Source organism: Arvicola amphibius, chromosome 4 (genome assembly GCF_903992535.2).
Source record: "Arvicola amphibius chromosome 4, mArvAmp1.2, whole genome shotgun sequence".
NCBI classification, from domain to species: Eukaryota; Metazoa; Chordata; class Mammalia; order Rodentia; family Cricetidae; genus Arvicola; species Arvicola amphibius.
In genome coordinates this window covers 114,140,831-114,154,794 of record NC_052050.1, presented here as the reverse complement: position 1 = coordinate 114,154,794, position 13,964 = coordinate 114,140,831, and positions in this window count along the sequence as shown.

Below are 13,964 nucleotides of genomic sequence, written 5' to 3'. Positions count from 1 at the left end.
GAAAACAGTATGCATGTATAGAAGGAGTTAAAGAAATGCAGCAGTCCAGACATAGTAGTATACAACTTTCTGCGCATACTCAGAGACAAAGACAAATGGTCTCTGTTGGATCACACTTAGTCTGTTCTACATAGCCAGTTCTAAAGTTCTAAGCCAACTATTGCTACACCGTGAAACCCTCTCTTGCAAAACAAAGAAAAAGAGCCAGCAAGTCTGCACACGCTGCCAAGTCCTCCGTGCTCTAGATGTAAAACTTTGGGATGGTGAGAGACATAGGGCAAAGGGAGAGGAGCATGCTTGCACTGGAACTCCTCCGACTCAGCTCTGGCAGGCACCAAACAATGAAACTTCCAAAGATAGTAGTTGAAGATGGCAAAGATGGAGAGGGTGTACTGGAGGGGCTATCAGTGCTCTTGAGGACTGTGTGGAGACCATGGGCAACAAATGGGCCAGTTTTAACAACTGAAATCCTGGCGTCATTGCACTATACTAGAAACTGATCATACTGTATTAATTACTTCCCTCATTTCTGAGAAAAACTCACATGACAAGAAACTCAGGGAATGAAGGATGACCTTTGTCTTACGGTTTGAAAGGGCTGACTATTATGATGAGGAAGGCATGGTGGCAAGAGTGTGGGACAGGTGTTTGGAATAAGGTGTGATAGACGCAGGTACTCAGGTCACTCTCTTCTTTTATCTAGTCCAGGATCGCAGCCCAGGGAATGGTGCTGCATATATCTTAATATGAGTTTTAATACTCCAATTAACACAATATATAAACTCCACAGACACTTGCCTAGAGGTTTCATCCCAGAGATTCTTAGTCAATAAGTTAGCACTCAATACTACCTATGGTATATATTTACAGATAATAAATCAATCTCTATTTTCCATTATTCCATAGATGATCAGAAGCCTTTAATTATTTTCCTTTACCCTACCCCTATCATCTACCTTCCCATTTACTTCTCCTATTTTTTTCATGGTTTATTTTTTTATATTTAAAAATTTCCATCTCCTCCCCTCTTCCTCCCCCTTCCCTCCCCTCCCCTCCACCCATAACCCCCACTCCAGGCCAAGGAGCCATCAGGGTTCCCTACTCTATGTTAAGAACAAGGTCCTCCCAACTCCCCCCAGGTCCAGGAAGGTGATCAACCAAGCTGAGAAGGCTCCCACAGAGCCTGTCCATGCAGAAGAATCAAAGCCCAGCGCCATTGTCCTTTGCTTCTCAGTCAGCCCCCGCTGTTGGCCACATTCAGAGTGTTCAGTTTGGTCGCAATCGCCGGGCAAAACTGGGAACTTGAGGGTGAGGTGAGACGGGGCCAAGGGAAGATGGGGAGAGAAAAGCGTGAAGGGGAGAATGGGGGGAGCTCGGAAAAATGCGATGCTTGGGATACAGGAAGGGTGGATATGGGAGCAGGGAAGCATATATCTTAATTAAGGGAGCCATCTGAGGGTTGTCAAGAGACTTGACTCTAGAGGGGTTCCCGGGTTTCCAGGGAGATGCCCCCAGCTAGTTCCTTGGGCAGCTGAGGAGAGGGAGCCCGAAAAGGCCAGTTCCTATAGCCATACTGATGAATTTCTTGCATATCACCATAGAACCTCCACCTGGCGATAGATGAAGAAAATGACTGAGCCCCACATTGGAGCACCGGACTGAGCTCCCAAGGTCCTGATGAGGAGCAGAAGGAGGGAGAACATGAGAAAGAAAGTCAGGACCCCGTGAGGGGTGCGTTCACCCATGGAGACGGTGGGGCAGAACTAACGGGAGATCACCAACTCCAGCTGGGATGGGACTGATGGAACTTCTCCTATTTTTTAAGATACTATATTGTATTTCGCATTACTTAGGAGATTATTTTGTACCTCCTTATGGGGAAGGATAATTATCTTAAAGTCCTTTTGAAAAGCCATATAAAAGTATATACACCCCCCCCACACACACACACACATTCACATACACACACATGCAATGGAAAAAATGCCTCAATTTGATAACTTAGGTTACCTAGTAAAAACTTAAAAACAGTAATAATTATATATTTCTTAGTAACTGGTCAAATGACTTCCGCTGTATGCTATTGTTAAAGGAACCTTTTATAAACTGACAGTAAGATTTCATTGATGAAGACACCAAATACTTGTATCACTAAGCTTGGAGAAATCAATCTAGTGCCCAAATAGAAGCTCCACCCTTACTGACTAGCATTTACAGTGCTGGCAGGTGCTATACTTTTTACCTGAGGAGAAAAGTAATCATCAATCTCATCAGCTACACACCCTGTGACTTACCTATTGCCTTATCTGTAAGATATACCAATGCAATAAAGGTACAAATGTTATAGGGGTAACAACCACTTCTAAATTGTATTTCATGTCCACTCTATAAGATAGAACCTTTATATAACACTATTAATGAGGGCAGGAACCTGAGAATAGACTTGTCAAGGGTTCTAAAGAAAAACCTACTACTCTCATTTTGCTAAATGAACTGAGCAATAAAATGGCCCCTAATGACATATTGTTGTACCCATTGGTCAGTGAAATTTTTGACTCTTACTAGAGAAGCTTCTTTTTGCAGTAGATGGTAAGTAACACAGAGATCACAACTGGACAATTTGCAGTGAGTAAGAATCTTCAGTGTACTCACTCCTAAATGAGATAGATGTCTTTGTACTTCTCCCCTCACATCTCAGGAATCTATGGGGAAGAGGAGGAAGAAAGTGTATAAGAGTCAGAGATAGTGGACAACTCCAAGGAATACAGTTGGTTTATGCATAATTTGACTGATGCACATATGAACTCACAGAGGCAGTGGTAGCATGCACAAGACCTGGACAAGTTCAAGTCAGAAAAATTCTCATCATGGAGAAAGGGTGGTGCACACAAAGTCCTACCCCTAGCCAATAAGCTATTTGCAAATGCTAGGACAGGAAAAATCATTTTTCCCAATGGAATAACATTGATTATTTCAACCACACTATAGGGTCACATGCTGAAGAGTAGTTGATCAGCACAAAACATATTCTATATTTTTACACTTTTGTTTTGTTGGCTGTTTTCTGATTTGTTACTTTGTCTGAAGATAGAGAAAGAACAGGAAGTAGGTGAGTAGGTAGGTAAGTGGATTTTCAGCTTCCTTTATTAATTGATCTCCGAAGAAATATTAAACAATGTTCTTTCTATATGGTGATATTTTCTGATATATATTGTAGTGCTTTGAAAGACAATATCCCATCAGATAGCAACACTATTAGGAGATGTGTCCTTTTTGGAGTAGGTGTGGCTGTTTTGGAGGAAGTGTGTCACTGTAGGGATGGGTTTTGATGTCTCCTATGCTCATGCATGCCACCATGTTCCACCATGATGAAAATGATATAAACCTTTGAAACTGTAAGCTAGCCCTAATCAAAGGTTTCCATTTATAAGAGTTTCCATGGTCATGGTCTCTCTTCATAGAAATAGAAACTCTTACTAACACATGTGTCATTTCATTTCTGGAGTTGTACCTAAAACTCTTCTCTGAAATCTTTAAATGCTCTTTTCATAGCATTCTTCAATTTCAGTATATTTCATATTATGTGGCCTAGTGGTTTTCTTGTAAAGGTAGTGATTATTTTTGCATTTAGGGACATAATTTTACATGTACTGATTATTTCATATTTGCCTAGCAAAGCAGATGTTCATTCAAAATTATTTACTTTCCAAATATTTTGAAAATGCAACAGGTCTCCTATAATTTTCTGAGCTAAAAAGTTTTAAAAGGATAGGTTAAAGAAATGTTTTTCTGAAACATCACACATACACGACAAGATTAATCTAACTATTACTTTTTATCCCTAGCAGACATTTGAATCGCCCCTTCTGCCATTGTGGTCCTTTTGTCATCGTGGTGATTTCATCATGGCTCTAGGAAGTGGAATGCTGATCTTAAGTTAGTAGCCTAAAACATAAGGAGATCTTATAAAGTTATACTCTGATCTATATGATTTGTCTCACATTTATCTAGACAACAACCATGGTGGATTGTTGTTCTACCTCTCTGTGGCAATTAAGGAGTGATCTATTTCATTAGCAAACTCAAAGTTACCAAAGATGATGTAGTTTTCCAGAGGGGGGAAAACAATAGAAAAACATATGAACTTGTTAGACTGGCTCAAACACTCACAGTTGTTGAGTTTTACAAAGTTCATCTACAAGTTGCCAGTATGACTTTGCTCAAGAAGACAGAAGTTCCAGAACCTAGGAAGCTACTGTGGACCTAGCCCTAATCAGACACAAAATCTGTAAGCCCTTGGAGGGACAAGTTATTAAATCTTGGAATGTAAATATAGGAGAACCTAGAGTCTTACTTCTAAGAGCAACAGCAGCAGGAAACTAGCCTTCTCAGGAAAGAGAGAGTTAATTCTCTAGAAATGCCTCTTTCTCACTCCACTTATAAAATTAGATAGAGTCCGTGCATCTGAAAATGGTATTTATGAACTTAGTTTGCTCTCTTCCATGCTAATGTTCTCTACAAACACCATGTGGACACACCCAGAGGCAATGTTGATCCAACCAGATTGACCAACTGGAATTAAACCATCAATGATATCTATAACTTTAGTCAGATTCCACAAATTAATATTTTCCAGATTTAAAGTGTAGGAAGAAACATTCAGTATACTCTTTGTACAGGTGGCTGTTTAAAATTCAGGGTACCCCACCAATTACATTTATAGTAGTATATTATTTCCTCCCAACACAAGAGAGGTTCTGTGTAGATGGAAGTTTCTGTCCCTCCCAGTCCTGCAGCCATTCAGTCCCAATAAAGCACACAGAGGCATTTATTAATTATAAACTCTTTAACCTATTAGATCAGGATTATTATTCAGTCACTATTACAAGTTAAATTAACCCATAATTCTTGTCTATGCTTAGCCACATATTGTTACCTTTTCTCAGTGCAGCATTCTCATCTTGATTCCTCTGCTTCTGGATGATGACTATGTCTCTACTTTTCCTCTTGGCAGAATCTACTAGTCTTGTTGCCCCACTTATACTTCCTGCCTGGCTACTGGCCAATTAGTATTTTATTAAACCAATACAAATGACAAATATTTACAGTGTACAATAGCATTTTCCCATAACAGTTCTATCTATATGGCATTCAGTTAGACTTTCAAATCATCTTTCATAGGTGAAATTAGCAGTGAACTCTGAGCCTTAAGGCAACAAAAAATTATTGTTTACTATAATCATTACCCCTTTTCCATATGAGGGTAGAATAATTGGGAAATACCATTTTAGTTAGTTCAGAAAAAGTGTTGAGTCTATAGTTATTACTTTATCTGGACTATGATACATGGTATAGTTTATTTATATATCATAGATTATATGTAGTTGTTCTTTCTTTCTTTGTACCACCAGCTCCCAAACAATAACACAGAGACTTCTTAGTAATTATGAAAGTGTGCCTTATCCCACTAGCTCTTAAAACTTAAATTAACCTTTTTATATTAATCTACATTCTGTCACATGGTTCTTTACCTCTCCTCCATTCTGTATGTCTGACTGCCTCCATATCTCCCTGGCTAATGCTGTATGCCTAGATTCTAATTCTGAGTTACTCTCACTCCACAGAAGTCACACCTATTCTCTCCCACCTAGCTATTGGCCATTCAGCTATTAATTAAGCCAATCAGAAGGAGTCTTAGGCAAACATATATCTTTAAAGTGTACAAAAAGATTATCCCATCATAATTACAATGTATTATGTGTTTGTCCTCTTAGTAGTCTATGGGATAACCTGGACATCACTAAGTTCGAGCTTAATAAATATTTATTGAATGAACAAATTTCTATTTTATTTTGAATTATTTATTAACTTGTTCTTGAGACAGAAGCTCACCCAGTTCTCCTACTTCAGCCTTCATAGTACTGAGATCACAGGTGTGAGTCCTCATGTATGGCCAAATATCAAATTTAAATAGAATATTCTTGTATTAGCTTCTCTTTGTTGATTTTGTTTATTCCAGGTGATGGCAGTAAAGGACTTTTATTCCAGCTGAAAGAATAAAAAAGGTAAAGCTAAATCATTTAAACTTCTCCCATGCAAGAGAAGACAGGCACTTGTTTGCACCACCACACACACAACACAGATACACACAGGCACCTGTTTGCACCCCCCCCCACACACACACACAACACACATACCTCTCACTTAAGTAAGAACCAAGAGTCAGGAGATTATGAAACTAACAACAACCTTGTTGAGAGTAAATGATATGGTATAAATATATTTTGATTGGATTTGTTCTCTGTTTTTCATCTATGATATGTTTCTAGCCTAAGATACAACACATGATATCATGTGTTCTCCTAGAAATATTTACACCCCACCTCTGGCATTTTACAGTGCACTTGAATGAAAATCAGATGGAATGTTCAGGAATGGGTGAGACCTCAATAAAGATGTTTAGTTAAAGTTGTCACAGAAGGCAGATGGCGCCAGAGCTATGTTACGCAAGTGACAGTTTTCAAATGAAAACCTTGTATTAAACCTGGAGGATGCCAGCCAGGACTTCAGTAGATAGGACACCAATTATGATGAGAAGAAAGAACAAAAGAACTCCCATATAACAGAAAACAAGTTCATTGTGCTGGTTACAATTGTGAGACAGCAGGCTTTAATTTTTGTGTTCTCCAACAAAACAGCAGTGGAGGTTTTTTTTTGTTTTTTGCTTATTTGCTTGGTTTTAAGGAAAGAGACAAACATTTTTATTTATGGGCACTGATTATTATTATTGGTATTACTGCAAATTTTCTGTTATGGAAATTCAAGATTCTCAATCTTGATCTCAGAATTCACTGTGACCTACAGAAATGTCAAACTAGAAGGTCCCACTTCACTTGCTGCATGTTAGGAATGTGGGATATAAACATTGCTTTATTAACTGCTGTTCCTTTTCTTTTCCTCATCTCTGCTGTTGAACTACTCAAAGCTCAAAATGTGGGGGCTTGCTCTAAATGGTAGAGCTTGCCAGGAGAATCCCTGTAACTTTTTATTCTTTCCTCTGACTTATGCTATTATTCCTTTGTTGAGCATATAAAAACAAAATTAGGAAAATGTTACTAGACAGTAACAATTGAAGCTGCTGTTCTCTCCATGTGGACATGGAGAAGGGGAACATGACTGCCCCCTGCTGGCAACTACCTGATGTGTTTAAGAACTTCTCTCTGGCAAATTGTTCCCATTCTTTTTCCTGGGCCTCCTTCCCATTTGCAGAGATCCCTTCTGTTCTGATCCTTTAGGGGAAATCTTGACACCAGGCTACACTAACCATCTTCTCAGCTTGAAAATCTGCCTTTCCTCTTTCCTAAGGGGATGTTTTACAATTTTATTTTCTAATCCAATTCTAACAACAAAACACAAGATTATAAAGATTTCAGGTTAAGGGAGAAACAATGCATTTAGCAGAAGGCTGGCAATTTGAGTTTCTATGAAGGAGAGCTCCTGGCAGAATAACCTGTAATTTCCTTAAGATCATGCAACTGATTAGTATCTGTAACCTATCTAACTCACACCAGCCTTTGAGTTCTGTGTTGTGTTAAAAACTGCAGTTATAGGTATGTGAACTATAAAAAGGCAGTGTATAGACTATGCTAACAGTAAAATTATTAGAACAACATTTGTCAAATTGAAAGTGAATATAGAAGGAAGAGCAGAAATATGTGAAGGAGGAGGGAGAGGAAGACAAGAAGAGAAAGTGAGGGAGGAAAAAATGTCCCTAGATATTTTCTACTGTGTTAATTACTTTTGTCATTGCTATGACCAAAATCCTGACAAAAACCAAGTTCTGGGAAAGTGTTTTCTTCGGCTTATAATTTGAGAAGATATGGTCCACTATGGTATGGAGGGCATGATAGAGAAATAATTTAGGTGGCAAGTGTGTCTTGAGTCAGGGATTAGACAAGACGTGTGACCAACTTTTAAAACCTCAAGGCTAGCCTCCCTGCACTCAGTGATCCCTGTAACATTAAGGGGCCTGCTTGTTGGGATTTATAACCTGCCCAGTTCCCCACAGCTGGCAAGCCCCAAAGAATATCACACAGAGTGTCTGCTTTAATTATAAACTGGGCCATTAGCTCAGTCTTCTTATTAGCTCTTGTAGCTTATATTAACCCATTATTCTTATCTATGTTAGCCACATGGCTTGGTACCTTTCACAGCTGGGTAGATTACATCCTGCTTCTTTGGTGGTCTGGGCTGGACTGCGAGGGGAGCTTCCTGCTTTCCAGAATACTCCTGTTCTCATCGCCCTGCCTCTTCTTCCTCTCTGGTTGATCCGCCTATACTTCCTGCCTGGCCAATCAGCATTTATTTAAAATATGATTGACAGAATACAGACAATTCTCCCGCAGATCCAATTTTCTCTATTCTGCCACCATGTTCTGTAGGTTCCACAGCCTTCTGAAACAGCACCAAGAGATGGGGACCCAATATTTAACACATGATCCTGTAAGGGACAATTCACATTCAAACAATAACATCAAGATTTTACTTGCTTCTCATGGTATTTATGGGAAATTGGCCTTCTGGCTAGTAACTAGATGTTGCTAAAGTCAAATCATTCCTGAAACCATCCTTCTTCTCTACTGGCTTTTGGGTAGGGACTCCTCAGTGCCTTTCTCCATTGACTATGGGTACACAGCTTTCCCTTGTACACTGGTTTCCTCTCAGGCTTGAAGCTGTCCTCTAGTTTAGTGGCTTTCTCATTCTGTAGCACCTGAGTCTATACTTTTGATCATTTCCCTCATATTTTATCATATATGTTTTATCTTTTCTCTCAACTGCATTATCTCTTATAGAGATATTTTGGTAAATGAAATTTGTATTCACCTAATTCTACTTTGGGTAAGTTTCGGAAAGGAGATAAACCATTAGAATCATTGAGAGTGCCTGGTTGTCCCCAGTGCATCTCATACAATTCCAACCCAAGCACTGATGAAGGTATTGTCAATCATATTAATAATCCAATGTAGATAATTTATCAATCACATTGCTGTTTATAATGAATCAAGTCTATACATGAGGAATTAAGTTAAAGAGGAAACATGACAAATGTCTAGTGATGACATGCTTCAATGTGGTAATTCTGAATGATTTAGATATCCTGACAGAAGTTATATTCAGTAAGTGTCATGACTTTCTAGTGCCTAAAAGCATAAAGAATAGTCCTACATAGTTTTATATGTAATGTTTAACATATAAATTAAATGCACAAATCTATAAGTGATAAAAGAAATGTCAGTATATTAGAAACTATTTATTGCTGAATAAACTCCCTTTTAGCATGAAAGTATGCTGTGGCTATCTGTATTTCCTCCTTGAAAGAAACATTAGAACAGTATGGAGTGCAGTATTCACTACAGGGGAATTCTGACCCCAGTTCATGATGGAGGTCAGTGTTACTGAGCACGGGTCTAATTAAGCCTTCGCGTTTGGTAAATGCCTCTACATGATGTGCAGTTTACTCTTGTCTGCTGGTTCTCTGCAGACTTTTAAAACAGCAATAAAAACAGACCCATTTAAAGCAAAGGTGGCTTGGGCTGCAGTCTAATATTGAACCTCAACCACGGTTTCTCCTCTGAAGTGATATAATAATAGGTAATTATGCACACCAGATAACTATTCCTGTTGACCTCAAACTAAGAGACTGAATGTCTACCTAATTAAAGTTGTTTATGGGATTTTCATGGAAGTCATCTTTATAATTATGGTGAATTTTACTCAGTGCTAATATATTCTCCAAGCAGTCCAGCCTTCCCCTAAAAAATTCAAATCATAATAAATTGAGCCAAACAAAAACTTAGTGGTAAAGAGTAGAGGCATTAAGTATGCAAGTATAGTCATATAACACATATATTATGAAATTATGATAAGTCAGAGAATATGATTTTCTCAGCTTAATTTATTCTGGGTAGAGGATGATGATGATGATATCAATGACAAGGAATCTGCTAGAGAAATGTGTTCTTTATTCAGAAGCATTTTGTCTTTTCATCCATCACAAAATTCTGTTGCAAAATTCATATTTGGAACCTGATTTTTAGAGACAAAGTTACATGCACGCACACACACACACACACACACACACACATGCACAAAAAATACTATTGGAAAAATCAAATAAGGAACTCCCCTTTCAGTTTTGAGATCACTCAATATTACTACCCCTGTCAGCCACAGCTAAGGCTGTTGCAGTACTGGAAAGCCTAAACAGCCCACATCAAAAAATAAATAAATAAAATTATTACTGCCTTTTTGATCTAGAGAGCCAGTAACCAATGCTCTGTCACTTTTGTCACCTGAATAATGTAATTTTTGAACCCTGTAGACCATTTAAGAGGATGTGACTTGTTTTATTCTCTCGTCTCAATCCCTCTGAGAATATGCTTCAATCTGTCAGGCCCTGTATTACTTTTATACAACATTCTTTTACTGCTTGTATCTTGAATTTGACTCTTGCTCTCTGGGGAGCTCAGTCAAACTGCCAGCACTCATTTCAACTGTCTCCTTTAACAACATCAGGAAGATGGAGCTCCGTCTGCCTGGGATGGTCCTGAGCACAGGATTGGAAAGAGACTTCGATTTAAAAGGCTACATTGACTAGAACCTTGAATTATCTTGCTTCAACAATTTGTGATCATAGTATGGATATATTCTGCTTCGTGGAATGGCCTGCCCCATAGCCCCTCTTTACTATCTGTTGTCAGGGAAAGTGATTAAAATGAACTAAAGAACTGATGGGTTTCTTAACACAAGTCAACTTAAAAGTTTTCATTTTTATTCTTTTACTGGTGAATTTATTTTTTTCCCCTTCACTATGTTAAGTCCAAGGTCCTCCCAGCTCCCCCTAAGTCCAGGAAGGTGAGCAACCAAACTGACAAGGCTCACAGTGAGCCCGTCCATGCTGTAGAGTTCATGTTCATTGCCATTGTCCTTGGTTTCTCAGTCCTCCTCCACCGTCAGCCACATTCAGATAGTCTGGTTTGGTCCCCTGTTCCATCAGTCCCATTCCGACTGGACTTGGTGGTTTCCCGTTAGATCTGTCCCACCATCTCAATGGGTAAACGCACTCCTCGCGGTCCTGGCTTCCTTGCTCATGATCTCCCTCCTTTTGCTCCTCATCAGGACCTTGAGAGCTCAGTCTGGTGCTCCTATGTGGGGCTCTGTCATTTTCTCCATCCAATGCCAGGTGAAGGTTCTATGGTGATATACAAGATATTCATGAGTATGACAATAGGATCTGGACATTTCTGGCACCCCCTCCTAAGCTGCCCAAGGAACTAGCTGGGGGCGTCTTCCTGGACACCTGGGAACCCCTCTAGAGTCAAGTCTCTGCCAACCCTAGAATGGCTCCCTTAACTAAGATTTGTAATTCCTTGTTCCCATATCCACCCTTCCTATATCCCAACCATTCTATTCCCCCAAGCTCTTCCCATCCTCCACTTCACACTTTTCTCTCCCCATCCCCCCATCCCCGAGAATTTTATGATATTTAAGATATGTTTACTATGCTGGGCAGTGGTGGGACATGGCTTTAATACCTGCACTTGGAAGGCAGAAGATGGTGAATCTGAGTTTGTAGGTATCCTGATCTATGGAGTGAGTTCTAGGATAGACAAGGATATACAGGGAAACCCTCTCTTGAAACCCTCTTATAAAATAAGTTTGCCACACAGTCATGATTAAAGGCAACATTGCTGGCTGTTCATTTAGCATTTACTACATAGCAGATATCGTTTTTGCTGCTACATATGAGGTGATACATGTTGGCCACGTAATTACTCCCCTGAGGAATGTGTTATTATTCCATTTTACATATTCAAAAGAAGAAAAACTACTCATCTACTTACACTGATATTGGAATTTTAGTTTTCAGGCCTCCTTTCCAGTATTTTAACTGTGTAAAGAATGGAGAAAGGCAAGAAGAATCTCAGAATGAAGGTCTGGATTTATTGAAACAGAACTCAACTCTCTAAAAAGACTAGCTTAGTGAGTTGTTTACTGCATCTGTCAGAGTCCTAGAGAAGTCTCACAAAGGACCACCATTCACGAGTGCCATCAGCAAGAGCGTGATCTCATATAAATGTACCCGGAATGCTTGTGTCACACATCTGACACAAAACGGTGACCTTGAGAGATGCACCTTCTGAGCACAGCCAAGGGGCATTTTAGGGACAGTTAGGTTGTCCTATCTAAGACTGACTAAGCAAGCAGAAGTTACATTAGTACACCTCTGATTTACTAGAGCTAGCAGGGGTGGATAGAACTGCAATTATTCCATCTTTGGGCATGTTCAGACAAGTCTCTGGACCTGACCCTGTTTGGTCATTGCCTTGAGGTACTGTGGGGGCTGGCTCAGGCCTGGTATGAGTTATCTCCCTCCCCTCTGTGTACCTGTTGTCTTTCCTGTTATCCTTTTAGGAAAGTGTTATAAAATGGGGACAGTTCAGACCCCTCAGTTTCAAGCACTGGACTCAACACTGAAAGCATAGCTGGCATTTTACTTAATATACTTAGGTGTTGGACATCATACCCATGTGGCCCCCTCATATTTTATGTCATTTCTGGAGTAACCCCAGTGCTGTTAGCAGCTCACATCAGGGAAGTTGGCATAGGTGTAGAAGGCTATCTTCCCCTGTGTGTCTTCCTGTGAAGCCAGAGCAGCCCTGGAGAAGCCGGAGGAAAGTAGAGCATGTTTTGTTGGGGTGCAGAGCTGTGAAGAACTTCTGGAAAGAGGCTGCATCTGCAGAGACTGACTGACTGATTTTAATGCTGTGGAGAGATTGGAATGCTATAGGACCAGAGGATAATTACCTTGTCGAAGGGTTAGCTTTAGCTCCTTGCCCTGAACTCTTGAACCTCTGCCCCAGAGCTAACAACCTGTGAGAAATAGATAGAAACCTTTTGGAATCTATTAACTTATCCAGCTACTACTAGCTTGCACCAACCCCAAAGCTAAGAATGTCAGCAGATAGCATCTTGGGCTTACTAAAAGCTTCTCCCATCTTGCTGTAATTGCATCTCTGAGGTACTCACTAACATACTTGAAACATGTCTTGATATATTTTCTCTGCTCTAAAAAAATTATAAAAAAGAACTACTTCTGCACTGGAACATGGAATTTATAATTACCCAAATCTATGTTTCTGTGCTATGGTTACTCAAAATGGTTCCAGAAAAAGCCATCTCTTATTCCCCTTAAAATGAGAGCTGTGTTTTGTTTTGTTTTTTCATCTATAGAACCATCTTTGTTAATACATCAGAATTACATTCATTTAAGTCTGGTTGAATTCTTTAGGTTACCAGCCCTACAATGGGAAACCAGAGGATTGTTGAAAGAAATGGGAGTTCATTGTGCCTGGAGTTATTATTATTTCATGATTATTAGATTTTGCATATTAGAAGTGCTTGCTTTCTATGTTTTGTGAAAATGTGATTATTCACACTTGGTTTGTGCCTTTATGTGTCTTTAAATAAGATAGGCATTAATACATTTATTATAATCAGCATTTTAAAGGGGCAAAAAAGTGATAGAAACCATAGTTACAATCTTCAAGATATGGAAAATATATAGGATTGGAGTGAATGTTTGGATACCATGGTGATTGCATTTCTGTCTTGGTTCTTCTGACAAGTTTGCTATGATTATTAGTCAATAGCCCTGTCTATACTCTTAATATCACCACCAATTAAAAAGACTACAGTGGAGTTTTGTTACTCATTAATCCCATTTCCTACAGAACAGCCAATAGCCTAGCATACTTTAAATTTCTTTTGCTGTTTTTTAATTGTAGAATATGCTTCACAATTGGCCTATTTTATTTTTTTTTTATTTTGAACTCTATAAAATGTCATAACACTGGTGAGAATTTTTTGAAATTTGTGAACATTTCTGAGGATATCTGAGATAA